This window comes from Pseudoliparis swirei, chromosome 12, assembly GCF_029220125.1.
Source record: "Pseudoliparis swirei isolate HS2019 ecotype Mariana Trench chromosome 12, NWPU_hadal_v1, whole genome shotgun sequence".
Taxonomy (NCBI): Eukaryota; Metazoa; Chordata; class Actinopteri; order Perciformes; family Liparidae; genus Pseudoliparis; species Pseudoliparis swirei.
In genome coordinates, this window is record NC_079399.1 from 13,054,939 (window position 1) to 13,076,377 (window position 21,439).

Genomic DNA, 21,439 nt, shown 5'->3' on the forward strand with positions numbered 1-21,439 from the left:
TGGAGGCGGAGCGCTGATGTAAAACGGTGTTTCTATCACGTCCATTAACAGAACGTGAAACGATGATGCCTTTTGACTTATTGCAAGATCGTGATACTTAGATTGAATATCTGAAAATCCTGAGAATCCCATGGCATGGAAATGGCGAGGGACACGTGTGGAGTATTTATATTCTTTACTTTATCGGTCTTCAGCTCAGTGAGAGGAGCTCGGGACTTAATGAGGAAAACGGAGGCCTTTGCTTCAATTAACGGTGTAATGTTTGGGCTGCTAATGGCCTGCTAAATAATAATAATAATAATAATATACACTTTTATTAATCCCCAAGGGGAAATTAGTTCTCTGCATTTAACCCATCCTTAGTTATTAAGGAGCAGTGGGCTGCAGTGATGCGCCCGGGAAGCAACTGGGGGTTCAGTGCCTTGCTCAAGGACACTTCGACTTGCAACTAATGGGGAGAGCGGGGATCGAACCCATAACCTTGGGGTTGCAGGACGGCCCTCTTACCCCACTGAGCTACAGCCGGCCGTAAAATATAATATAATAAATATAATAGGTTAATAACTCAGCCAGCACAATAACCCATCTGATTGAAGCTGGAACCATTTAGGAATGCATGAATGTTTCCTATGTTTGCATGGCCGTGGATTTATGTGTATGCAACAGAAAAGAGCAGCAGCTATGCCTGAGGTGGGTGTTTCCAGGCTTTATATGAATCGGAAAAACTCAGCTAGTTTCAGCTCTTAGCTGTTCATAGGGGGGTCATTTTCTGTAAGCCGGTGATCCTGATGTTTGGCAGTCGGACATGTTCAAAAAGTCGCTGTTAGCCGCTTGTGGAGTGTAGGTCAACTGTCTAAAATGATTTTGTAATAGACAAAAGGTCTCGGTCGGGGCAAGTGGTTTGTACCCTTAAGGTATGTCGAGTCATGTTCGTTTTCAAAAGAACTTCAAGTACAGTGGCCTCATTCAGATGCAGTACTTAAAATGTGTGTGTGTGCGTTTGAGGGCACGCGTGTGGGCGTGAGCCCAATGAGGCCGAAAGGGTGCCAGTAGCCTTTGAGGAAGGAGCATGTGTCCGGCATCCACTGCTGTTGTGCTGGGTCACAGATGTCACCTGCTCCAGCAGCCTGCCTCACAACACTCCCCCCCCCCCCCAGCACTCGCCCGCTGCTGGTAAAGCAGCGCTACACTGGAGGCGAACACAAATCGCCCACGGTGTTTGTGCTTATTCGCACGCCGGCCTCCTTCCCCCAACTGAACACCAACTGTGACTCACATGAAGCCAGCCGGGCAGGTCTGCAGGTCAGTGCAATGTTGTTCAGTTGCCACATGGTTAAGATTTTCATTATTAGTCTGTTATTCAAGTTTTTTTGGGTAACAGTTGGGCGTTTCATAGATTATGCTTTCCAATAAAGATTAAAGGTGTCAGCGTTGGAGAGGTGCCAACTGCAATTTTCTTGGCCAATTTCCGCTTCAAATTTATTCAAAGTCTGACCTGCAGATTTTCAAACCACTTTTTAATAATGTCCTGGAACTGTCACATAAAAAAAGGATTTAACCATCCCAGCGTCAGTCAACTGTAAAAAATTCTAACTGTTATCTTTTTACTTTGTTCTCGTCATCTATGGTGGTAATATGTGTGGAAATAAATTAACGCACTTATATTGATATACTTGCATTGATGAAAAAATATATATTTACATAAGTAGTTATAAGTATATACAATATGATGTTTAGAGCTAGCGTAAGGAAGTTATACAGGTCATAATTCTCTCTAATATGTTGCTGTGAAATCACTTCCTTTAAACAACTGCAGTTATTCACGTTTCTCCACAAAAACTACATTTTAAAAGACGACATTTGAACCCTTCATGTAATGTAATAATCCACCTTCACTCAATACTCCATTTTAGTGAGTAGAGGGGTACGTTGACATGTGTCGTTAAATAATGAACTCCTCTTTTCAAGTTACGTTTTGGAACAGAGTTCTGAAGTTTAACATTCAGGGACAGGGTCCGGTTCGGTGAAAATCGTGATTTTCTGGATTTGCTTAGAAGAGACATCCCAGGACACAAAGAAGATTCACTCAAGTAGGAAGGCCAAGGCACTGAGCGCAATGTGGGGGCCTGGTGGGCGCTTGCAGCCAATGCTTCTAATCCCAGTTAAGACAAGCCCGGCAGGCAAGCAGACACAAAGGGAGCTTGGACCAGTGTTAGCGGAATTAAAGCAAAGCCTCTCTCTGTTGTTAGACTAATCCAAAAGACAATCATTATCAGCAGGGCAACGTTTCCCCGGTGATAACCATGGCTCAAGAGTGCCTCGATTAGGGCGCAAATCGCCAGAGGACAGCAGAGGCGGAGTGAGCCCAACGGGGCATCTATAAAACAAACGGAGAAAAAGTGTTCCAGAGGCGTTTTGTTATTCCAACCGAGAGGATGGGTCAGTTTTCAAATAGATGGGTAAACTGAGGGATGAAGGCGGCGCCTCAGTTTGACCGTGGGCAGTTTTGACCCACTCCATGCTGTGAAGACTTCCCCACTCACTGGGACAAGTGCAAGTACAAGCAGATGTAATTAGCTCTCCAATAGAGACATGGCACGTTATTGTGCAACAACTACAGGGTACCAATATGGCTCTAAATGATATGTCATCTATCCTGCGAATGTGGAATATTGAAGGGTGAGTATGCCGAACAGAGTTGTGGTTTGCCTCAGTCATCCTCTAATGTGACAGCACTTCAGGGGGTTGAACTCTTTTCGTTGGAGGACAACAATAACGCTGCATGCATCTTCAATAATCCGTCATTCACTGTTGACAATCAAAGTGAGGAGGGTGTTCAAAGCTCCTCACCGAGTTGGTGTGCCAACTTCAATTATTTGCTGTTGTCACAAGATCAAAGAAAGTAAACACGAGACTAGGGAGGCGGTTTTCTGTCTCCGTCACACTTTACAGATGCATATTAGAAAAGCTGGTAGTGTGCCTGGCATCACACGAGTGTCTCATCCATCCTCGTCAAAACGGTCTCTGGGTCACAGACAGAAGGATAGGATACATCCCATTGGTTCAGGCTTAACAAATGCGGTCTCTCCAGTCTTTGGTCCAGGTGGTCGGCTGAAGCTCATGGGGGAGAGTGGTCGTCCCATAACCACAAGGTCCCCGTTCTACTCGTAGTTGCATGTCGAAGTGTCCTTGAGCAAGACACCCACAGTTGCTCCCCAGAAGCTTCACTGCTCCTTCATAATCAAGGAGGGGTCAAATGCAGAGAAGAATATCCCCACAGGGATACATAAAAGTGTACACGTCTTTCTTTCTTTTCTTTCTTGCTGTTCAGTGAGGATTGTTTCCCGATTGGTTTGGCATGTGGTCAGTCACTTGCTCTGGCTTTCTTCCTCCTCTGTCCCACAGCTACAACAGCATAATAAGCCTTGGACTGCGGTGTCATCTCATTGAGTCCTATTAGGGGCTCGTACATCCAACTGGCATGCTGTTATTAATCTCCCAGACCACCGATAAAACTAAGGAATGGGTCTGTCAAGTGAGGCCTTTAACGTCGCCTCTGCATTGAGGGCACTGGCAATAAAGAGCAGTGGGGTTTGTTGGAGGGATGGTACCAGGATAACATGAAAAGAGGGGAGGGAGTGGGTGGGAACACTTTGTGACGCAACACTCCTGGGCCTATATGACAGCCGTGTCGGATGCAAATGGTCTCACGCTGACTTGCCAAAGGCTTTGCCATAGGTGCTCGGTGTGCTGCCACTCACAGATGCTGAAGAGGACTGAGGGGAGTCAATGCAGCAGGTTGAATTGTAGAAAAGTGCTGATTGAGGATGGGGTTCCATTTTGGATCCTGCTAATTAATCTTTTATTGAACCTGTTATTTCTCCTCGTTAGTTTTTACGAGCTTTAGTTCGTTGCAAAAGATGAAACATCTGAGAGGATTCAGATATGGTGAGTGGATTTGATACTGGACAAACTGGTCTCACTCCCAACTCTTCAAATATAGACGCTCGGTCAGTTCACCTCGGTGTCAGATACCGACGCACTGAGGCACCCTTCAGCGTCTGTATGCACCAGGCTTTCAATCAACTCCACTGGGAACCTGCCGGCATCATTATTAGACGCTCGGTGCAACTGACTTAGTGTAAGATGTGTAATGGATCCTTAAACTCACGGTTCGGATCGTATCACTGATTAGAGTCTCAGATCGGTTCACGATCAGCACAAAAGAAAAAAAGGGAGCAAATACATCTTTTAGAAATCTCTGATCACATTTTTTATTTTTGCTGCAGATACTAATTGTTATCAATACTGATTCATATTGTTGTTTGATTATAGCAGCTGGTCTACAAGGCTCTAGACTCTTTTTTCTATTGCCACCGTCTCATAAAATAATTGTAATCGCTCTAAAATCAGCATGAACCCTTAAACATTCTAAACGTTATCCTTTGGTACAGTAATTTATTGTGCCTTTTTCACCTCATAAAAACACAATTCAATTGATAAGCAAATATAAGATTGTATTTTTATGGATTGAAACAAATCTTTTAATTTTTTTAAAAGTTCTAATGATGTATTATATTAGGGTAATGACAACAGGTCTATTTATGTTATTGTGAAAACATCCCCTTCAAACTGGATATAATCAAGTTTCTCACCAACACTACATTTTACCAGATTGCTTGTGATGATACACGTCATGATAACGTTATAATTTACCTTCAACCAATACAAACTTTCACTGGACAGAGCCTGAACACATAATGTAACCGACTGGTTTCCTTCATTCTCCTCCAGTTGATTTAAAGATGGACGGCTTGTTTCCATTGTAACATTATCAGCGATTGGCTGAAATAGTCGACCACCGTTTCACACGTTAAACTGTATAATTAATTGTGTTTTTTTCCCTTTCCTGTGGTATCTTTGAGCCTCAAAAAGCATCAAAGAGAAGCAGCAACTGTACCTCCCAAATCCCACATTGATAAAAGACCGCACTATCGAGACAGATTCTTGAAAATCTTCAGGCTCATGCTGGTAAAATCCCACTCCTCCCCACATGCAATCAGCCAAACTTTAGATGCACTATGTACTGATGCTTCAGAGACACTAGAGAACACTTAACCCTGCCTTGTATCAGTCACTATGCTGAGATTATCTCCTGTAGATAGATGGGTCATGTTGTATTGCAGACATCCACAATGTACAACACAGTCCTACAACACAGGAACATGTCTGTTTCTTAAGCCATTCTGTGTGAGCAATAGTTCTGCAAGGTGTGCCTACACATGGCATGTGTCAAATAGTATACCACACAGCTTTCTAGCAAACGTACAGCTCAATTTAACCTCAACCTAAAGATAATTATACACAGCCCTCTTTACTTCAGCAATAATATATATGTTAGATGCAAAGCCTGCTATACGAGAATAATACATTAACCGTCTAACTCAATCAATAATTGATACGATGGGAATGACACCTTTCTTGCACACAGGACGCATTCATTCCCAGAAAGATCAATAAGCAACAAGAGACAATGATCACCGAGTGGTCCCTCCCTGGAATTGTTTCAAGTCCCTTGTATCATGTAATACATCCTTAAATCTATTCTTCAAAGGCACTGCAAATGCATCTAAAGAAAAAGCTCATTTGATGTTTTGTCCACCTTTTTCAGATCAAGCTCTCCATGGTACTCTCTTCTGTCTTTGGGTGAGCAATTTGCAGAGATAATGTCCAATTATTGTGCAACGATCACAGTGTAATCCACACTGTAACACTTCTGTGATCGCCTCATTTGTACAAAAATGCAGCCATTTCATTATTTTTAGGATCAAAAGCAGAAACACCAGAATTGTACACTAAAGCGCTGCTGTATTGAACACACCATATACAGTTATCTTGTTAAAATCGTGGTCCTTTGGAAAACAACGCCATGATACTTTGCTGATGTCCTCAATTAAATCCAGCTCGGCCCCAAAGGAGAGTTGTGAGAAAAGAACTCAAAAGAATGATTCACCTGCAGGTACTCAGATGGTAGAACATCTCCAATAAGCGACGAACAATGCATTCCAGAAGTTGTTCTGTGATTCTTTACCATTTTGTTGTACCCACTTTCTTTCAGCCTCCCCTCTCTAATTTGACTTCAGTTAGTGATTTCCTATATTTCCCAGAGCGCTTTTCAACAACCTGTGGAGAAAAGGACTGCCAGACTTAATCCAACGGTTCTTTTCAACTGTGGGTTGTATACTTATATATAAGAATACATATATAGTAAATATAATACGCATATCAGGGCTTTTGTCTTCTTTTTTAAGTCATGAGCAAAGTCTTCTTTTATCAGGAGAAAAAATGTCTTGTTGCTGCTTCTGATGTTGGTCTTTTGAGACTATTTAGTGGAGTAATTAGCATAACGGCCTGGTTAACAACGTATTCCTGCCCATCTAGCCATTGATCATCATCATCATTTAAAGTGAATGAGCATGCCCCTTTGCACCGGTCTGATCTCCTGAAACCTTGAAGTCCACCCTGCTCTCAGAATACACAGCTCCTGTCTGTGCCCAGAGTTACAGAGAGGTCAGCGGCCTACAGGGTCTTTTCCTCGCATGCCCCTTCCTCTGGAATGCCCTCATAGCTCACAGTCTTACCCTGTTCAGGCTTTTAAATACATCCATTTAGTTGTTTATTGTTTGATGGCCTCCGGCCTTGTACCTGCTACCATTATCCTTCCAGCAGGTCGGTCTCAATGAATATACTAACTACCACTGTACTGTTTTGTCCTCATGGCGCATGTTGGTCTTTCCCACGAGAACCCAGTCCGTCTCCCTCCTGCTGTGTGTTTGTTTCCTCCTGAGAATGGTGTTAGAGCTTTGTCTCTGGTCTGTCTGTCCTCTGTACAGGTCTCCATCGTGGTGAGGAGGTTACATCAGATTGGGTCTGTTGGTAGCTCCTGCTTTTTGTTCAACATCTCCAGAGAACCACATTTTTCATATGCGTTTTCTCTGCAATTTTGTTTTTCCGATTACCCATAATGTAGTTTCTCTTTTCTGTTGCGCCGACTCCGATTACGACACTTTTTTTTTTAAAGACAGTGTTGTCTGCTGTACTGGTTGTAAAGCCCCGTGAGGCTATTTTTTACATTTACGATATTGGGGTAGATGAAAAAATTGGCTTGAATATCAGGAAGTGTATCTTCATATTCTGTAAAGAGGATGCTTTTATTTGCACTGCCTGAATGCAGGTTGTTGCTGTATATTCACAATGTGACTGCTGCCTGCATTGCTACCCTGCTGTCTTCCAGAGCACCATGCTGAGCCAGGTGACAGAACTCCAGCAACGGAAATCCAATCAGGCCAATCCTATACGATCCTTTACAATCCTCTCAGCCGCCGCCGTACACCGCAAACCATCAAGTAACACACACATAGCACATGACACACACTCTCACGGCGAACTCCTTGATAGCTAGGGATACAGACACATGCCCGTTAACCACCTCACCTCCCCTGCAATTGGTACAAACCTTGAATCCCCTCCAGCTGTGAGGAGTTGACCCGACATTCTGACCTGGCATAGAGGTCACAGAGATGAATTTATCCCTTGGGGATCAATAGTGAAACAGCAAAAAATCCATAAACACTCCCATGGCAAACAAACCCTCTTAGAAGAAGGACTGGCACCAGTGGCACGAGTGAACCCCCGGGCCCCGCCTGTGAGAACGATAATACAGGTCTTTCTTCTTGATCCAGGTCTCATTTTCCACGGGCCTGGGCTTGAACCCCCCCTGGAACTGTGTGGAGGTCACATACAGGCCACCCAATACTGGCCAGCACTGTATCAAATACCACTGGCTAAATGGAGGCCATTCAATAGTCCTCGTCTCTGTGGGTCGAGGTGGACTGGCTGCTGGGAATTTGGGCTTCCTGTTGAAAGCAGAATAATATCTACAATCCCATTGCAGAGGCGAGCCTGTCACAAAACCTTTCTACCCAAGTCAGGGATCTGCACCCATTCTGTCAGATGAGCTCACAGTCTTGTTCTCTTCTATCCCCATCTGTGTGTCTTTGTGGGCTTGTGCATTCTGTGTTCTGGCTGCAGAATGAATTTGGGCTATTGTCACTGTGATCCTAATGGCCAGCATCTGGCTCTCTGGCAATCTTTTCAATGTTTTGGGGTGGGTAGAATGGTGGGTGGGGGGGGGGGGGGGTGAGATGGGTGTTCCAACTGCTTACGCCGCGAGCTGCGCAGCTGTCCCAATTACTACCTCTCTCTTCATTCCTAATTTGCCCTCCGTACCCATCTGCCTCTTCTGCACTCCAAATCTATGTCGCTTCCATTCGTAGATGCCGTGTGGGGTTCGCACTTCCAGGAGGTTCCCATGCTAGTAAGAGCCTCGTTAACGGGTTGACGGGGTGGGGCGCAGACGACACAGACAGTGCGGCTGAGAATTTCCAGCAGCATCCCTGAATCCCTCCGGCCCTCCATGCCTGCTCTGATCCTGGCCTGAGCTGGGGACTCAGAGGGGCTGACCAGGCTGTTTGATGGGCCATAGGCACTAAGCATCAGGGGATTTTATTTCGGTAGGTAGGTGGTTGGCAGGGAGAAGGGGGCTGTTTGTGTCCCACATTGAGTCGATTAGCAACTTCTGCTGAGGCAAAAATGCTCAGTGTGTGTCATACCCATGTGAATATGGTTCATCACGCACAGTAGGCGCCGTAAACTTCACTGCATTCTTCTGGTGCTAAGCATTCAAAGAGATACATTTACAAAATTGCAAGAAATACACATCTGTGGATTTGTATGCATCTCTCCGGGATATTCTATGTATATGCATATGCATATACACACACACACACAAAGAAATTAATACGAAGGCACGCAGGCGCCTGTGCAACAAGGGCCAGTTAAGTGCTTCTAAATGAAAATGGGAGGGAAAAAAAGGGGAAGGAGTGAATTTTAGCGCTGCATGTGGATGGGTACATGCCTATTTCTGGACGGCTCCAATGAGCCAAGAAGAAATGTCGTAAGACCCACTTCACAGCTCAGGCTGCAGCAGCAATAACTCCGCGAGATACAGCAAAAGCTCACACACATAATTGCGCGCACACACAATCACACATCCTTTCTCATGTGAGTGCACTGCAGGCTGGGCAGTCCTCCTGCAGCTCTAAACAGAGCTGGGGCAGCACACGCTTTAAGGGCCCAGGTCAGGATCTCCGTCAGGTCTACCCCCTCAACCCAATCGCAACACGCAGTCACACACACACCATGCAAACTAGGGCTGCAACAAACAAATTTTCTAAAAATCGATTAATCTGTCGATTATTTTTTCGATTAATCAATTAATCTGATAAAACAAATTAATTTCCGACCCGCTTTTCAAAAACAGAACTCACTACGCTTTAATCGCGTGAGTTTACTCGCCCGGCTATTCGTGGTTCATCCGCACCTGAAAGGGGCGTGGCTGATCTCGGTTGCTTTGCTCCGTAAAAACTGTTTTTATTTACTTCATCCACCACGGAAGAATTAAGCAATATTTCTGCATTATACTTGGTGTGGACATCCCACAAACATCAGAAAATCTGACGCCCTCGTATTTGGGGTCATAACATCACCCGTAGGCTCACACGGCTCGGGGACTTTCAGCGACTACGTCTGAATAACTTCCGCTTCCAGCGCTATAAGAGTAACAGCAGCCAGTTAGATTCACCCACGGAGGCGCTTCTTAACGCTGATTGGCTTATGCAATGCAGCATAAAGGTATTTCCTCTACCTCAGCTCTGCTCTTTTTTTTGTTGCTATGCTCTGCACTCGACTCAACTTTTATTATACTCAAACATCTCTGTGACTTATTGAGTGATGTCATAATCGCGTGACAACGAATTGATAATGAAATGCGTTGACAACTATTCTAATAATAGATTTGTGAAGATTTTATCAATTCATTGTTGCAGCCCTACTGCATACCCACCCAAGATAGCTGTGGCTCAGGCATTGTGTGATCTCGATCGAGTCCCCATACATACACCATCTGATGCCACATGGCTATCGGGCCACATTCCTCTTGTGCCCGTCTGAATGAATTTCTAATCAGAAACAACTCTTTCTTCCACTCTGTCTTCACACATTCAGCTGAATCAGACAGGTGGAGGAGCAGCAAGACATTTAGACAGGCGGGCAGCAGGGCAGGCCTGCTGGGGCCTTTTCTTTTTTGGCTGCAGGAGAATGCTATCAGTCTGGATCAGGCAGCTTCACCGTCCGGCTCGCTTTTCTCCATGGAAACCCGCCCCACGGTCGCCCTGTGATTGGCTCGTACGATCAGTAGACAGACACTCTGTCTTACAGTACAGATAATAATGGCCCTCAGTTAGGATGAGATCAGGAGAAGACTGATGGCAGAAATGTGTGTTTCTTACAGACTGTGCCCCGCAGAGAGGCTGCAAGAACCCAGAGTTAACAGGTATGTTCCTGCATATGGCATGCAGTCAGTAAGCTCCACATCCGCAGAGGCACAAGACATCACTCGATTAAATCACAAGAGGTTAATGATTATGCTCTCATCACTTTACTGGTGACTTCAAAAACCTAAAAAGGGTAGATTAGCCGGAAATTGCCAGATAAATACTCACATTGGACATTGTTCATATGGACGAACCAGCGAAGTCTTGTTTTGCGCTGGCTGTGTTTAATAATAAGTCTCAGAAATAAACGTGTGTCCATGTATACATATATAAAAATGTGAATCTTTTCCCTACTCAAAGCAGATACACCAAAGGCAAAAAGCTTCCTTTCAATGGCTTCTGCTCTATTTACAGTACATTGTCTGGGAGCGGAAATACCCTGCTCAGAGATTAACAATTCCAACAAAACAATGCTTCCAGATGAGCCTTCCTCTCATGGTAGCATTGTTACTTGCTGTCGTTCGCTAAAAACATTGACGTGTTTTGAAGAGCCTCTTCACTTCAAAGTTTTCTGTGTTTGTAAGCATCAAGACACCAAACTGGGAACATGTCTTCTTAATGTTTTGTTTGTTTCCTCCATCGCTCTATTCAGCCATTTCTTCTCATCCACCTGACATTTAACAAGAAATTAGAGAAACCCGGGACACAAGGGTGCAGAAAAGGTATGAACAGCACACTGAAGCCAATATCAAGTATTACACACAGACACACACACATACACACACACAACAGTACAGTGAGCCAAAACACTGTGATGCTTGAAATTAGAATGGCTTTTCATGCAAACAGAGGCTCTTGCTGTGCAGGTGTCAGGCTGGTAGCGCATATAGAATTGAGATGAAAAACAATTCTAACTGCTATTTCAAATAAAAGTCCACTTGGCAGCGGCTTGCTAAACCAAACAGAGAAATGGAGCCTGCCATGTGACACATGTGCACGCTGTTGAATACAGATAAAACGATGAAATTTGTCGCCACTCATTTTTGCTCACTGCACCGCATCTAACCTCTCTGGCAGAGCAACACTAATATGTTTAATGAACTCATTAGTCCAAAATGAAGACAGACAGTGGCATGAGACGTGGAAGGTGGAGGCACAAAATGCAAACGAAGGAAAGGGGATGGAGAGAAAAAAGTGGAGCAGGGGGGGGGGGGGGCTAGTACCTCTCTAGTAAGAACATTCTCCTGTTTTATAGATGCAGTATCATGTGTTACAAGGCACGTGACAGCGGGTGCAACATTTGTCCAATGCAATCAGCTCAACAAGCAGAAACAACACAATCTGGGAGGCTTTCTGCTAAAAAAACTAGAGAAAATTAAAACCTGCCAAGTAAGTTCTGAGGGGTTAGTTTGAGCGTCATCGCTACTATTTCATTTAAGTGCTTCATCAAAATTACACAGCCTGGAATGAACTGCTGTAATGTAATTATTTGCACTTGGCTGATATATATGGGTCTACCCATTGCTGTGACTATTCATTTACAAAAATGGCAAAGCCCAGATCAAAGCAAATTGCTGCCAAAGCATGAGTCACTTTGCTTTATGTAAAATAATTTTAACAGTTTAAAACACTTAAAATTCAAACAGGGGTCTAACTGAAGCAGCACATTCCTCCGTATTCAGAGACAGAGCTCTCATGCTATGGCATTGACTGTTGTCCGAGCGATATATAAATATATATATATATATGACTGTTTACTTATTTATGAATGGGTTAAAGCAACCAACTCAATCATTCTGCTTCCGGTTACCCGGGCTGACTATGAGATAACATTAATGATGCATTAGTTGTCCATTGGTGTTTTGAGTTTTCCCCTTGTCAGCAACTATAATTTAAACGAGAACACAATGGATACTGGCTGCAAAAGGATCTAAAAAATTATTGTGGCACTATACAACAGACAATATGCTGTCAGCGAAATAAATAAACACATTGCGAATTGAAATATGCTTGTATTATCACCGGCAGACATTAGGTGATTGGAAGTACTAGAGTTAACGATACAAAAATGCCATACGTCAGCCATATCACAAATGGATTTCTGCAAAAAGAGATATTGCACTATTTTCCCATTAAATCTGTCATGTTGAATAAAGAGCCGCACGGCAGACTGCTCCTTGGAATGCTTTTAACTTCCGTTGTGGAGATCATGACAATATCACACCCATCCATATATATATATTGAGGATTTGCTGGACCCTTTGAGATGAGCTACACTGAGCCACATGCAGTCTCCCTACATGCTGCCATCTACATCACCATCATCACCATCATCATCACCATCCGCTGTGTGAGTGTGAGGAGGGACATGCCTTCTTCCTCTCCTGCTGAGGTGAAAAGAAGAAGATTGGACTATATATATATATATATTATGATGTGTAATCGTCCAACACGTATCAGAAGGCCTCATCATATATGAACCACACCTCCAGGTACTGAAAACAAACGCACGCGCGCGTGGCTGTGATGATAATTACAAAGCGGCTCCCGGATACCAGCAGCAGCCGCGCACCGAGGCTGAAACACAGGCGGCTGCTTTGTCTGCTCGCCACACATACAACACTCCAGGGTTTTTCCTGCATAGAGAACATTTGGGCGCACGCCTACGCCGTTTTCCCGAGCGCCTATGACAAAAAAAGTCTGCGATGAAAAAAAAAAAAAAAAACTGTGTTCATCACGTGCATGTCAGCGAATATGTTCTCAATAGTATGTTTCAAGTCGGCTACAGCCGAACCCTCGTTCTGTTTTGATCAATAGTAATCGAGTTAATAAGCATGTCTTCTTGTCTGGTCAATACGCAACTGTGAGGTGCGCGAATGGACAGAGCGGCCAGCTGCTGATCACTCAACAGCCCGATGTGCACGAATACACCTGGACTATATAGGGATGCACCGATCTGATCGGCGCCGATCCATATCGGCCAATATTCCCATTATCGGTTTTGATCGACGCTCTCAAAACGGCGTATCAACCTTGGCCGATCAGATGACGTAACATCTGCGAGAACTATCAGACGTTTCAATCGCCGCGCACCGCAACGGAGACGATGCGCCCGGCGAGGGCCGCAGAGTGAGAGGTCAGAGGGGATCCTCACCACCGAGCGGCGTCCCCGTCCCCCGAGTTGAATATCTGGGTCAACTCGGCCGACTCTCACATGTCTGCCCCTAGAGACTGATGCTCACGGTAAACACATTCGATCGGGAGGCGCGAGGGTTTTGATAACGTTAGCGGAAGGATTTATGTGACAACATCCGGTTTTGCAAAGTTAGCGGAAAGAACCACGTGAAACAACATCCATTTATCAAAATAAGATGTCGACAAATCATACACGAACATATAAAAGGAAACAATGAACTGATTTTGTATCTTTATAGATCGTTTCTGAGATTTAGCTTAAATTATGCTAACATTAAAACATTTTTACTGTACCAAGGAAGAGTTTATAAAAATAAGTCAGACTTTTGTATGTTAAAAAAAGTCCTGTAAATAGATTTCCCCAAGAGTTCCAGGAAATGAATGATGCAGATGTGTTCCATACATATCTGAAATCCCCTACAATAGCAATCAAACAATTTTAATGTATCAATTTGGACATTTTTCAAAGTCAAAGTCCTAAAAGTTTAAAGAAATCTGTAATTTCTTTAATGTTTGAGGTGCTTTATATATGTATTTCCTCATAGTCCTAGGCAATAATGCTACACAATAAATAGAATGCTTCAATCAACACCGTGATCGGTATTATCAGATCGGCAGATACTGATTTCAGTGATCGGCACCAAAAAACCTGATCGGTGCATCTCTAATTGTCAATTTATTAGCCTATTTATTTTAGCAAAATGATTTCCTCAAGCATTGCTTCCATAATTTATGGGGGGGGGAAAAAATACATAGATGTCTGCTAATTACGGTGAAACGGCAACACAGACCGTGCGCGCGCAGGGAGCACCGAAGACCCATTTTGACCCAGGAAAAACCCTGAACTCATTTACTCAGAACACTCTCAAAAAAACAACATACTGTGACGTACCTGCGTTCATAAACAAGGGACAGAATAGTTCGTCATCTGCTGTGGGCAACTGCGCATGCTCAGTTCTAGAAAGACGTCACGTTCGTGTTAGCTCGCTTAGCGTTAGCTGTACTCAACACATTGTGTACTGCCAATAAAACACATAGAAAACTAATAGTTAACTTAATGAAAACATGACGAATATAATCTTAGACAATTACTATACAAAAAAATAAAGCCAGCTCAACTTGTATTTACTTTCTCACTTAGTTAACACGATATTGGCCACAGACCCGTTCATAGAGACGTTACCTGTTCCAGTCCCAAGTCACTCTGGGATTCCCCACTTCTTCTTCTTCTTTTGTTTTCATGAAGGCTGACAAACAGCTATCGGGTGCATTACCGCCACCCTCTAGTCCAGGGGCGCTCAATACGTCGATCGCGATCGACCGGTCGATCGCGGCGACCTGCCAGTCGATCGCGGCGTTGTATGGTAGATCGCATGACATAAAAAAAAATTGGCCCGCCCCCCTGTCACTTTCTCTATAGCGCCACATTACAGCAGCAGCATGTCATTTTTGTCTCTACGTGTCGCGTTAACAGTCCTCTGCCCGCCGTCTCGAGCTCCGACACCGGTTTGCGCGCATCGGGACGGAGCAAAAAAAAAGTCACTAGCACCCCCCCCGTCAACAATCCTTCTCGGCTCGCGCGCGACTCTCACTAGCACCCCCCCCCGTCGGTCGATCGCCTTGACTAGGTCACATAATAAGTAGCTCGCATGCTGAAAAAGTGTGAGCACCCCTGCTCTAGTCTGTAGTGCAGGCAGGCACGTGCACAGACATTTTGGGGGGCAGGTGCTCAAACCCAAAAAAAGGGCACCCAATGCCAAAAAAAAATTCTGACAGAGTTGAAGCGTCAGCATCAATACACGGATGATGCAATACATCCTCGACCTGCGTCTCCTCTGGCAGCATCAGACCGCTAGCTTACATGTTCTTTATGAATAAAGATGAATTATTATATAGCAACAACAGTACAAGCATTCTGATTGGCTAATGGGTCTTCATGCCATGCCACGTATTGCCCTCCTGGTCTGATACGGATCCGTATTGCCCTCTGACGTCAATTTCAAAATGAGCTATATTGATAGACATCAACAGCCAAGAGCAGTGGTCCTCAAACTAAGGCCCGCGGGCCGAATACGGCCCGCCTCCACATTTGGCCTACATTCAAAGAAATGACTCATTGGATGAACTCAATTAAATTGTTGGCAGGTTTTCCATCCAATAATTATATGCAACTCCAACTCAAATTTAGCACATCAGTGCAATACAATGTAATTAAGTTAGTCCAACTCATTTGTATCAAATAAATCTAAAATAAAATAACGATATTCATTAAATGAAATTAATTTGTGTTTGTCAAACTCAAAATATAAACGAACAAAATATGCAAACTCCACACAGAAGGAACGCCCCGACTGGGAATTGAACCCACAGACCTTTGGCATTGAGGCGACAGTGTTAGCCACTACATCACCGTACAGCCCTGGAAGTGTCTTCACCTCATGTAAACAACTCATTTTCAGAAGGCGCATGCGCAAAGGGTAGTCCTCAATGAAACACATTTATTTTGAGTTGATATGCACACCATCTAACCTAAATAAATCTAATAAATGAAAGAATTCATACATTTTGTGTTCCACCCATTAAATATAAATATATATTTTTGTAATTGATTTATTTAAATGTATCAAACAATATTTAAATGTGTCACCTCGAAGAAGGGCTTGAATCGTTTTTGTGAGTGTAACCTAAATAAATCTAATAAATTAAAGTATTCATACATTTTGTGTTACACCCATTCAAAATAAATATCTTCGTTTTGTAATTGATTTATTTAAATGTATCAAACAAAATTTAAATGTGTCACCTCTAAGAAGGGCTTGAATCGTTTTTTTGAGTGTAGCCCTCTGAACAATACCAGAGAGGCCTTATGATTTTTTTTTTCAGTCTGGCCATGCAAATCCTAGACTAGCCCGTTAAATAGAACAGAATAAGAACTCTCTCTCTCTCTCTTTTCTCTCTCTTCTCTCTCTCTCTCTCTCTCTCTCTCTCTCTCTACTCTAACATAACTAACGTCAGTAAACAGCTGGACGAGGCTTTGAAATCACGGATTTCGTGAGTTTTTGTTTATTTATTTTTTTAGGAAACGTCGGACTAGTAGTGACGTCATGTTTTCAGCAGCGCTAATGTTGTGGTTGATTTATCACCAAACAACGTCAGGGGACAAACGCCGTCATGATCTGTTTGTCTGGTGCTGCCGGTCAGAGGAGAAGGAGGTGCAGCCGTTTGGTGGCGCGAGGAGCACTGCACGGAGGAGGAAGTGGAGGAGTGCGGCGGGGAGAGGGATAGGAGAGGGGGGGCGAAATTCTCACAATAACTCAATTAAATGCCCCGTCGGATATTTAAACACATTTGGGGGGACTTGATGACAGAAAGAGTAACTTTTATTCTTAAATACTGATGAATGAAAAAAAATTGTCTCCAGCAAAAAGGGCACTTTTCTCATCCAGGGCAAAGGGGCTGGTGCTTCAGCACCACTAGGGCTCTATCTGTGCACGTGCCTGAGTGCAGGGGTCCACAAACTTTTTCCTGAGAGGGCCACATAACGTTTCCCTTGTCTGCTGGAGGGCCAGCGGGGGGGGGGGGGGGGGGTGCTCACCTGTGTGCGCGCATCACAGCTTTATTGCTTTTTAGTCATCTGATTTTCTTTTTCTTTTTCTTTGTATGAATTAAGTTGATTTGCATAACATATATCTTGTCCTTCAACTGTACTCAGCATCTGACTGCACTATTTTTTACTTTGTTGTACTATTTTTAACTGTTGGTTTCACGATATGTCTTGTATGTTTTTGTATGTATTGTATGTTGCCCTTTCTGTGGACCCCAGGAAGATTAGCGGTCGCTAAGGCATCAGCTAATGGGGATCCAATAAATAAACAAATAAACAGCTGAGCGAGGCGCGCGCCGGTGTTACGGTTCAACCTGAGTCCCTGTTAACTGGCGACCTTCGGTCGAATGCGTCTATTGTTGTCGTAGTTACGGCAGATGTTGATAATAGCAGGAGCACACGCAGCTGTCCTGGCGAATGCCGTATTGTTAAATTCTACAATGCAATGAGAAAGCTTCTCGTGTCGCGTCTGGTCTGAACATACCGGAGGAGACGATGTAGAAGAGAAAGCGTCCAGCGACTTGAAGCGTCGCGTGTTGTTTATGGTTGAAACAGGAAGTTAGCAAACTGCCCTTCCTTTGAAATACATTTGGTCAAATAAATAAACACTTAATCAACATACAATTGGGAGTCTGTTTTGTGCAAACATGCATCACGTAGCATAACTCTGTAGTACAAAACCACAACAAAAAATATATATAAGGATGTTACGGGATTCGAACTCATGTCTTTGGGAGGAAAAAAGGTTGATTGTCGGGGATTTTACCACTAGGCCAAGACCGACACGGTATACTCTGTTCGCACAATTAAATAACCTGTACTGCGGTCACTGGTCACCACGAAAGGCAGAAAACCCCCAGATCAACTTGTGACCAAGCACACTGCCGACCACCATGGAGCATGTTGACGTGAACGAAGGAGCACTCTGTTTCAAATCAAAACGTCTTTAAAGGGCTGCAAATTAATGAGGAAAATGTTTGTGTTGTTGTCATGAGGTAAACATACACAATGTGGACAATAAGGCCAAAAATGTACCAACAGTCAATTTTCGGGATTCAAACTCATATCTACGGGTGGAAAATAATCAGCAGACAGCGACACTACCACTACACCACGATTGGCATATTGAGTATGGACTTGGACTTGTACTTTTACAAACAAATAAATAAAAAACAGTCAACAGTCGCCCCTCAAGGCAGACGGCAACCAGATCAACTTGTGACCATAATGCTGCCGACTACCATGGAGTATGTTGACATGAACTCCGGAGCACTTAACCATATTCTCAAACCAATAAGTGGCTGTTCCAACCAGCCAAGAACACACAGAAGGCAAAACAGGTGAGTTCACTTGAGTTTGATATGGGAAATAAATAGTCACATTCCATTCATAGCATTACACGCTGTTTAGGGCTAGGGGAGGAGATGATTGAACCATTGATTCTCTGATTTCCCTTTTTTCTCCCTGTTAAAAGGGTTTTTTGGGGGAGTTTTTCCTGATCTGATTTATAGCCGACAGATAGTTTTTCACTGGGCGATACAAAATAAATTAATTTGGCATGTAATTGAATGTGACTATTTATTTCCCATATCAAACTCAAGTGAACTCACCTGTTTGCCTTCTGTGTGTTCTTGGCTGGTTGGAACAGCCTCTTATTGGTTTGAGAATATGGTTAAGTGCTCCGGAGTTCATGTCAACATACTCCATGGTAGTCGGCAGCATTATGGTCACAAGTTGATCTGGTTGCCGTCTGCCTTGAGGGGCGACTGTTGTTTATTTATTTGTTTGTAAAAGTACAAGTCCAAGTCCATACTCGATATGCCAATCGTGGTGTAGTGGTAGTGTCGCTGTCTGCTGATTATTTACCACCCATAGATATGAGTTCGAATCCCGAAAATTGACTGTTGGTACATTTTTGGCCTTATTGTCTACATTGTGTATGTTTACCTCATGACAACAACACAAACATTTTCCTCATTAATTTGCAGCCCTTTAAAGACGTTTTGATTTGAAACAGAGTGCTCCTTCGTTCACGTCAACATGCTCCATGGTGGTCGGCAGTGTGCTTGGTCACAAGTTGATCTGGTGGTTTTCTGCCTTTCGTGGTGACCAGTGACCGCAGTACAGGTTATTTAATTGTGCGAACAGAGTATACCGTGTCGGTCTTGGCCTAGTGGTAAAATCCCCGACAATCAACCTTTTTTCCTCCCAAAGACATGAGTTCGAATCCCGTAACATCCTTATATATTTTTGTTGTTGTTGTACGACAGAGTTATGCTACGTGATGCATGTTTGCACAAAACAGACTCCCAATTGTATGTTGATTAAGTGTTTATTTATTTGACCAAATGTATTTCAAAGGAAGGGCAGTTTGCTAACTTCCTGTTTCAACCATAAACAACACGCGACGCTTCAAGTCGCTGGACGCTTTCTCTTCTACATCGTCTCCTCCGGTATGTTCAGACCAGACACGACACGAGAAGCTTTCTCATTGCATTGTAGAATTTAACAATACGGCATTCGCCAGGACAGCTGCGTGTGCTCCTGCTATTATCAACATCTGCCGTAACTACGACAACAACAGACGCATTCGACCGAAGGTCGCCAGTTAACAGGGACTCAGGTTTCGGTGCTCGACTTGACAGAGCGGCCAGCTGCTGATCACTCACTCAACAGTCCGACGTGCATGAATAGATGGTGCGCGCGCAGCGCGCCAACATTTTTTTGGGGAGCACCGAAGACCCGTTTTGACCCAGGAAAAACCCTGCACTCACCGGGAGGGTTAAGGACCCTGGATGACACACACACACACACATACAAACACACACACACACACACACACACTTGTCAAGGCACTTCCCCGTGTCATGTGTCTTTAGTTTCACGCTCCGTGCGCGGCTGGAGGTTAGAATGCAATTCCACGGTGGAAACTCATTTGCACACGATTCATAGAAAAATAACAAACACAGACAGACGGCTAGCTTGCATGCTACACTCGCCTAGCCGTGTTGATGCCCCCCACCACCACCACCACCCACTGCTCGGTCCAGGGGACGCGGTCTGGGGAGGCGTCTCGGGCCAGCCGCCGGGGTCACTACGCGCACACACTGCAAATTGTTTCCAACATGCTCTACTCGGCTTCTCCCAAAAACGCGAACGAAACCAACAAATGAGGACGCGAGGCGGGTGTTTTTGAATGCAACGCGCCAATGGAGCGGCGTCCCGTGGCTGAACGCTTCCGAGTAACGGCGCTGATAACGGGACCAGGAATGCCTTCCACCGTGACCGCTGTTTGGTCACCGGGATCTCAGCAGCGACGCAGTCAACAGGCCGGGATGTAGCGGGGAGGAGGGGGGCAGAGTCTATGAGCTGAGCCTCCGTAGCTCCTACATTTACGCCATGAAAGCGCGGTGGGTATCACCTACCGTGACATGGTACACCGGCTTCCAGCGGCATCCGACCGGGGGGCTGCGGAGACCGGGTCTGGCGCAGCGGCAGCCGAGAGTTGTTGCTCCACGAAATTGAGTGTTAAGGCTGCGGCGGAAACAGGAACTGGGATCTCTGAATACACCAGTCGAGCCTGCTCTGTGGGGATCTGCTGGCTGGCTGGTCTCAACGCCAAACAGAGAGGGCGGACACTTCATATCCGGTCATAACTTCAAACTAATGGGCCGAGCGGCCGCCCGGTAACCACGCTGCGATGTTTCTGCTCTCGACGGTTCGCGCTCCTGTTTGGTTAGTTGGTTCGTGAGGTAATGATGTTCGTGATTGTATTATGGTAGGTGATTTAATTTGATGAACAATAGAAATCAAGACAAGTTGCTCTGAACATGTGTCATCTGTTGTTGAGTGTTTATGTGGGATATTCGACTACTTCAGCCTCATGGAAATACATCCGATTGTATGTTTGGTGACCAGTCTAAGTTTATTTTAAATCACAACCTTTAATATAGAATAATACATATTAAATCCCCTCTTCCACCTCTATTTATGTCTTTTATTTTGGAGGCACGGTGGTGTTATTTCCAGTCTGTCTGGCTCTCACTGGCTGACTTGACTACTGATGGAAGTGGGGTTGAGAGGAAGCTGCAGTGCGCACACCAGTGTCGGCTTGTTGTACTGCAGGCGGGCTCTGGACCGACACACCTGGTGCGGATGGGGCTATGGAGGATGGAGGGCACAACAAGGTGTACCTAGGGTCAAAGAAAATCGTTCATGGCCACCTCAACACAATACCCCATTCATC

At 44.4% G+C, this 21,439-nt stretch overlaps 1 protein-coding gene across 1 annotated transcript in view; it reads right to left on the reverse strand.

The window, feature by feature from the left end:
* Positions 1 to 20,913, reverse strand: part of fut8b (fucosyltransferase 8b (alpha (1,6) fucosyltransferase)) — a 104,443-nt gene extending 83,530 nt beyond the window's left edge. Inside the window, exon 1 of the mRNA XM_056427881.1 lies at positions 20,619 to 20,913. The gene's annotated coding sequence lies outside the window, so the exon portion shown is untranslated. The remainder of the gene's footprint in view (positions 1 to 20,618) is intronic.
* Between the last annotated feature and the right edge of the window lie 526 nt (positions 20,914 to 21,439).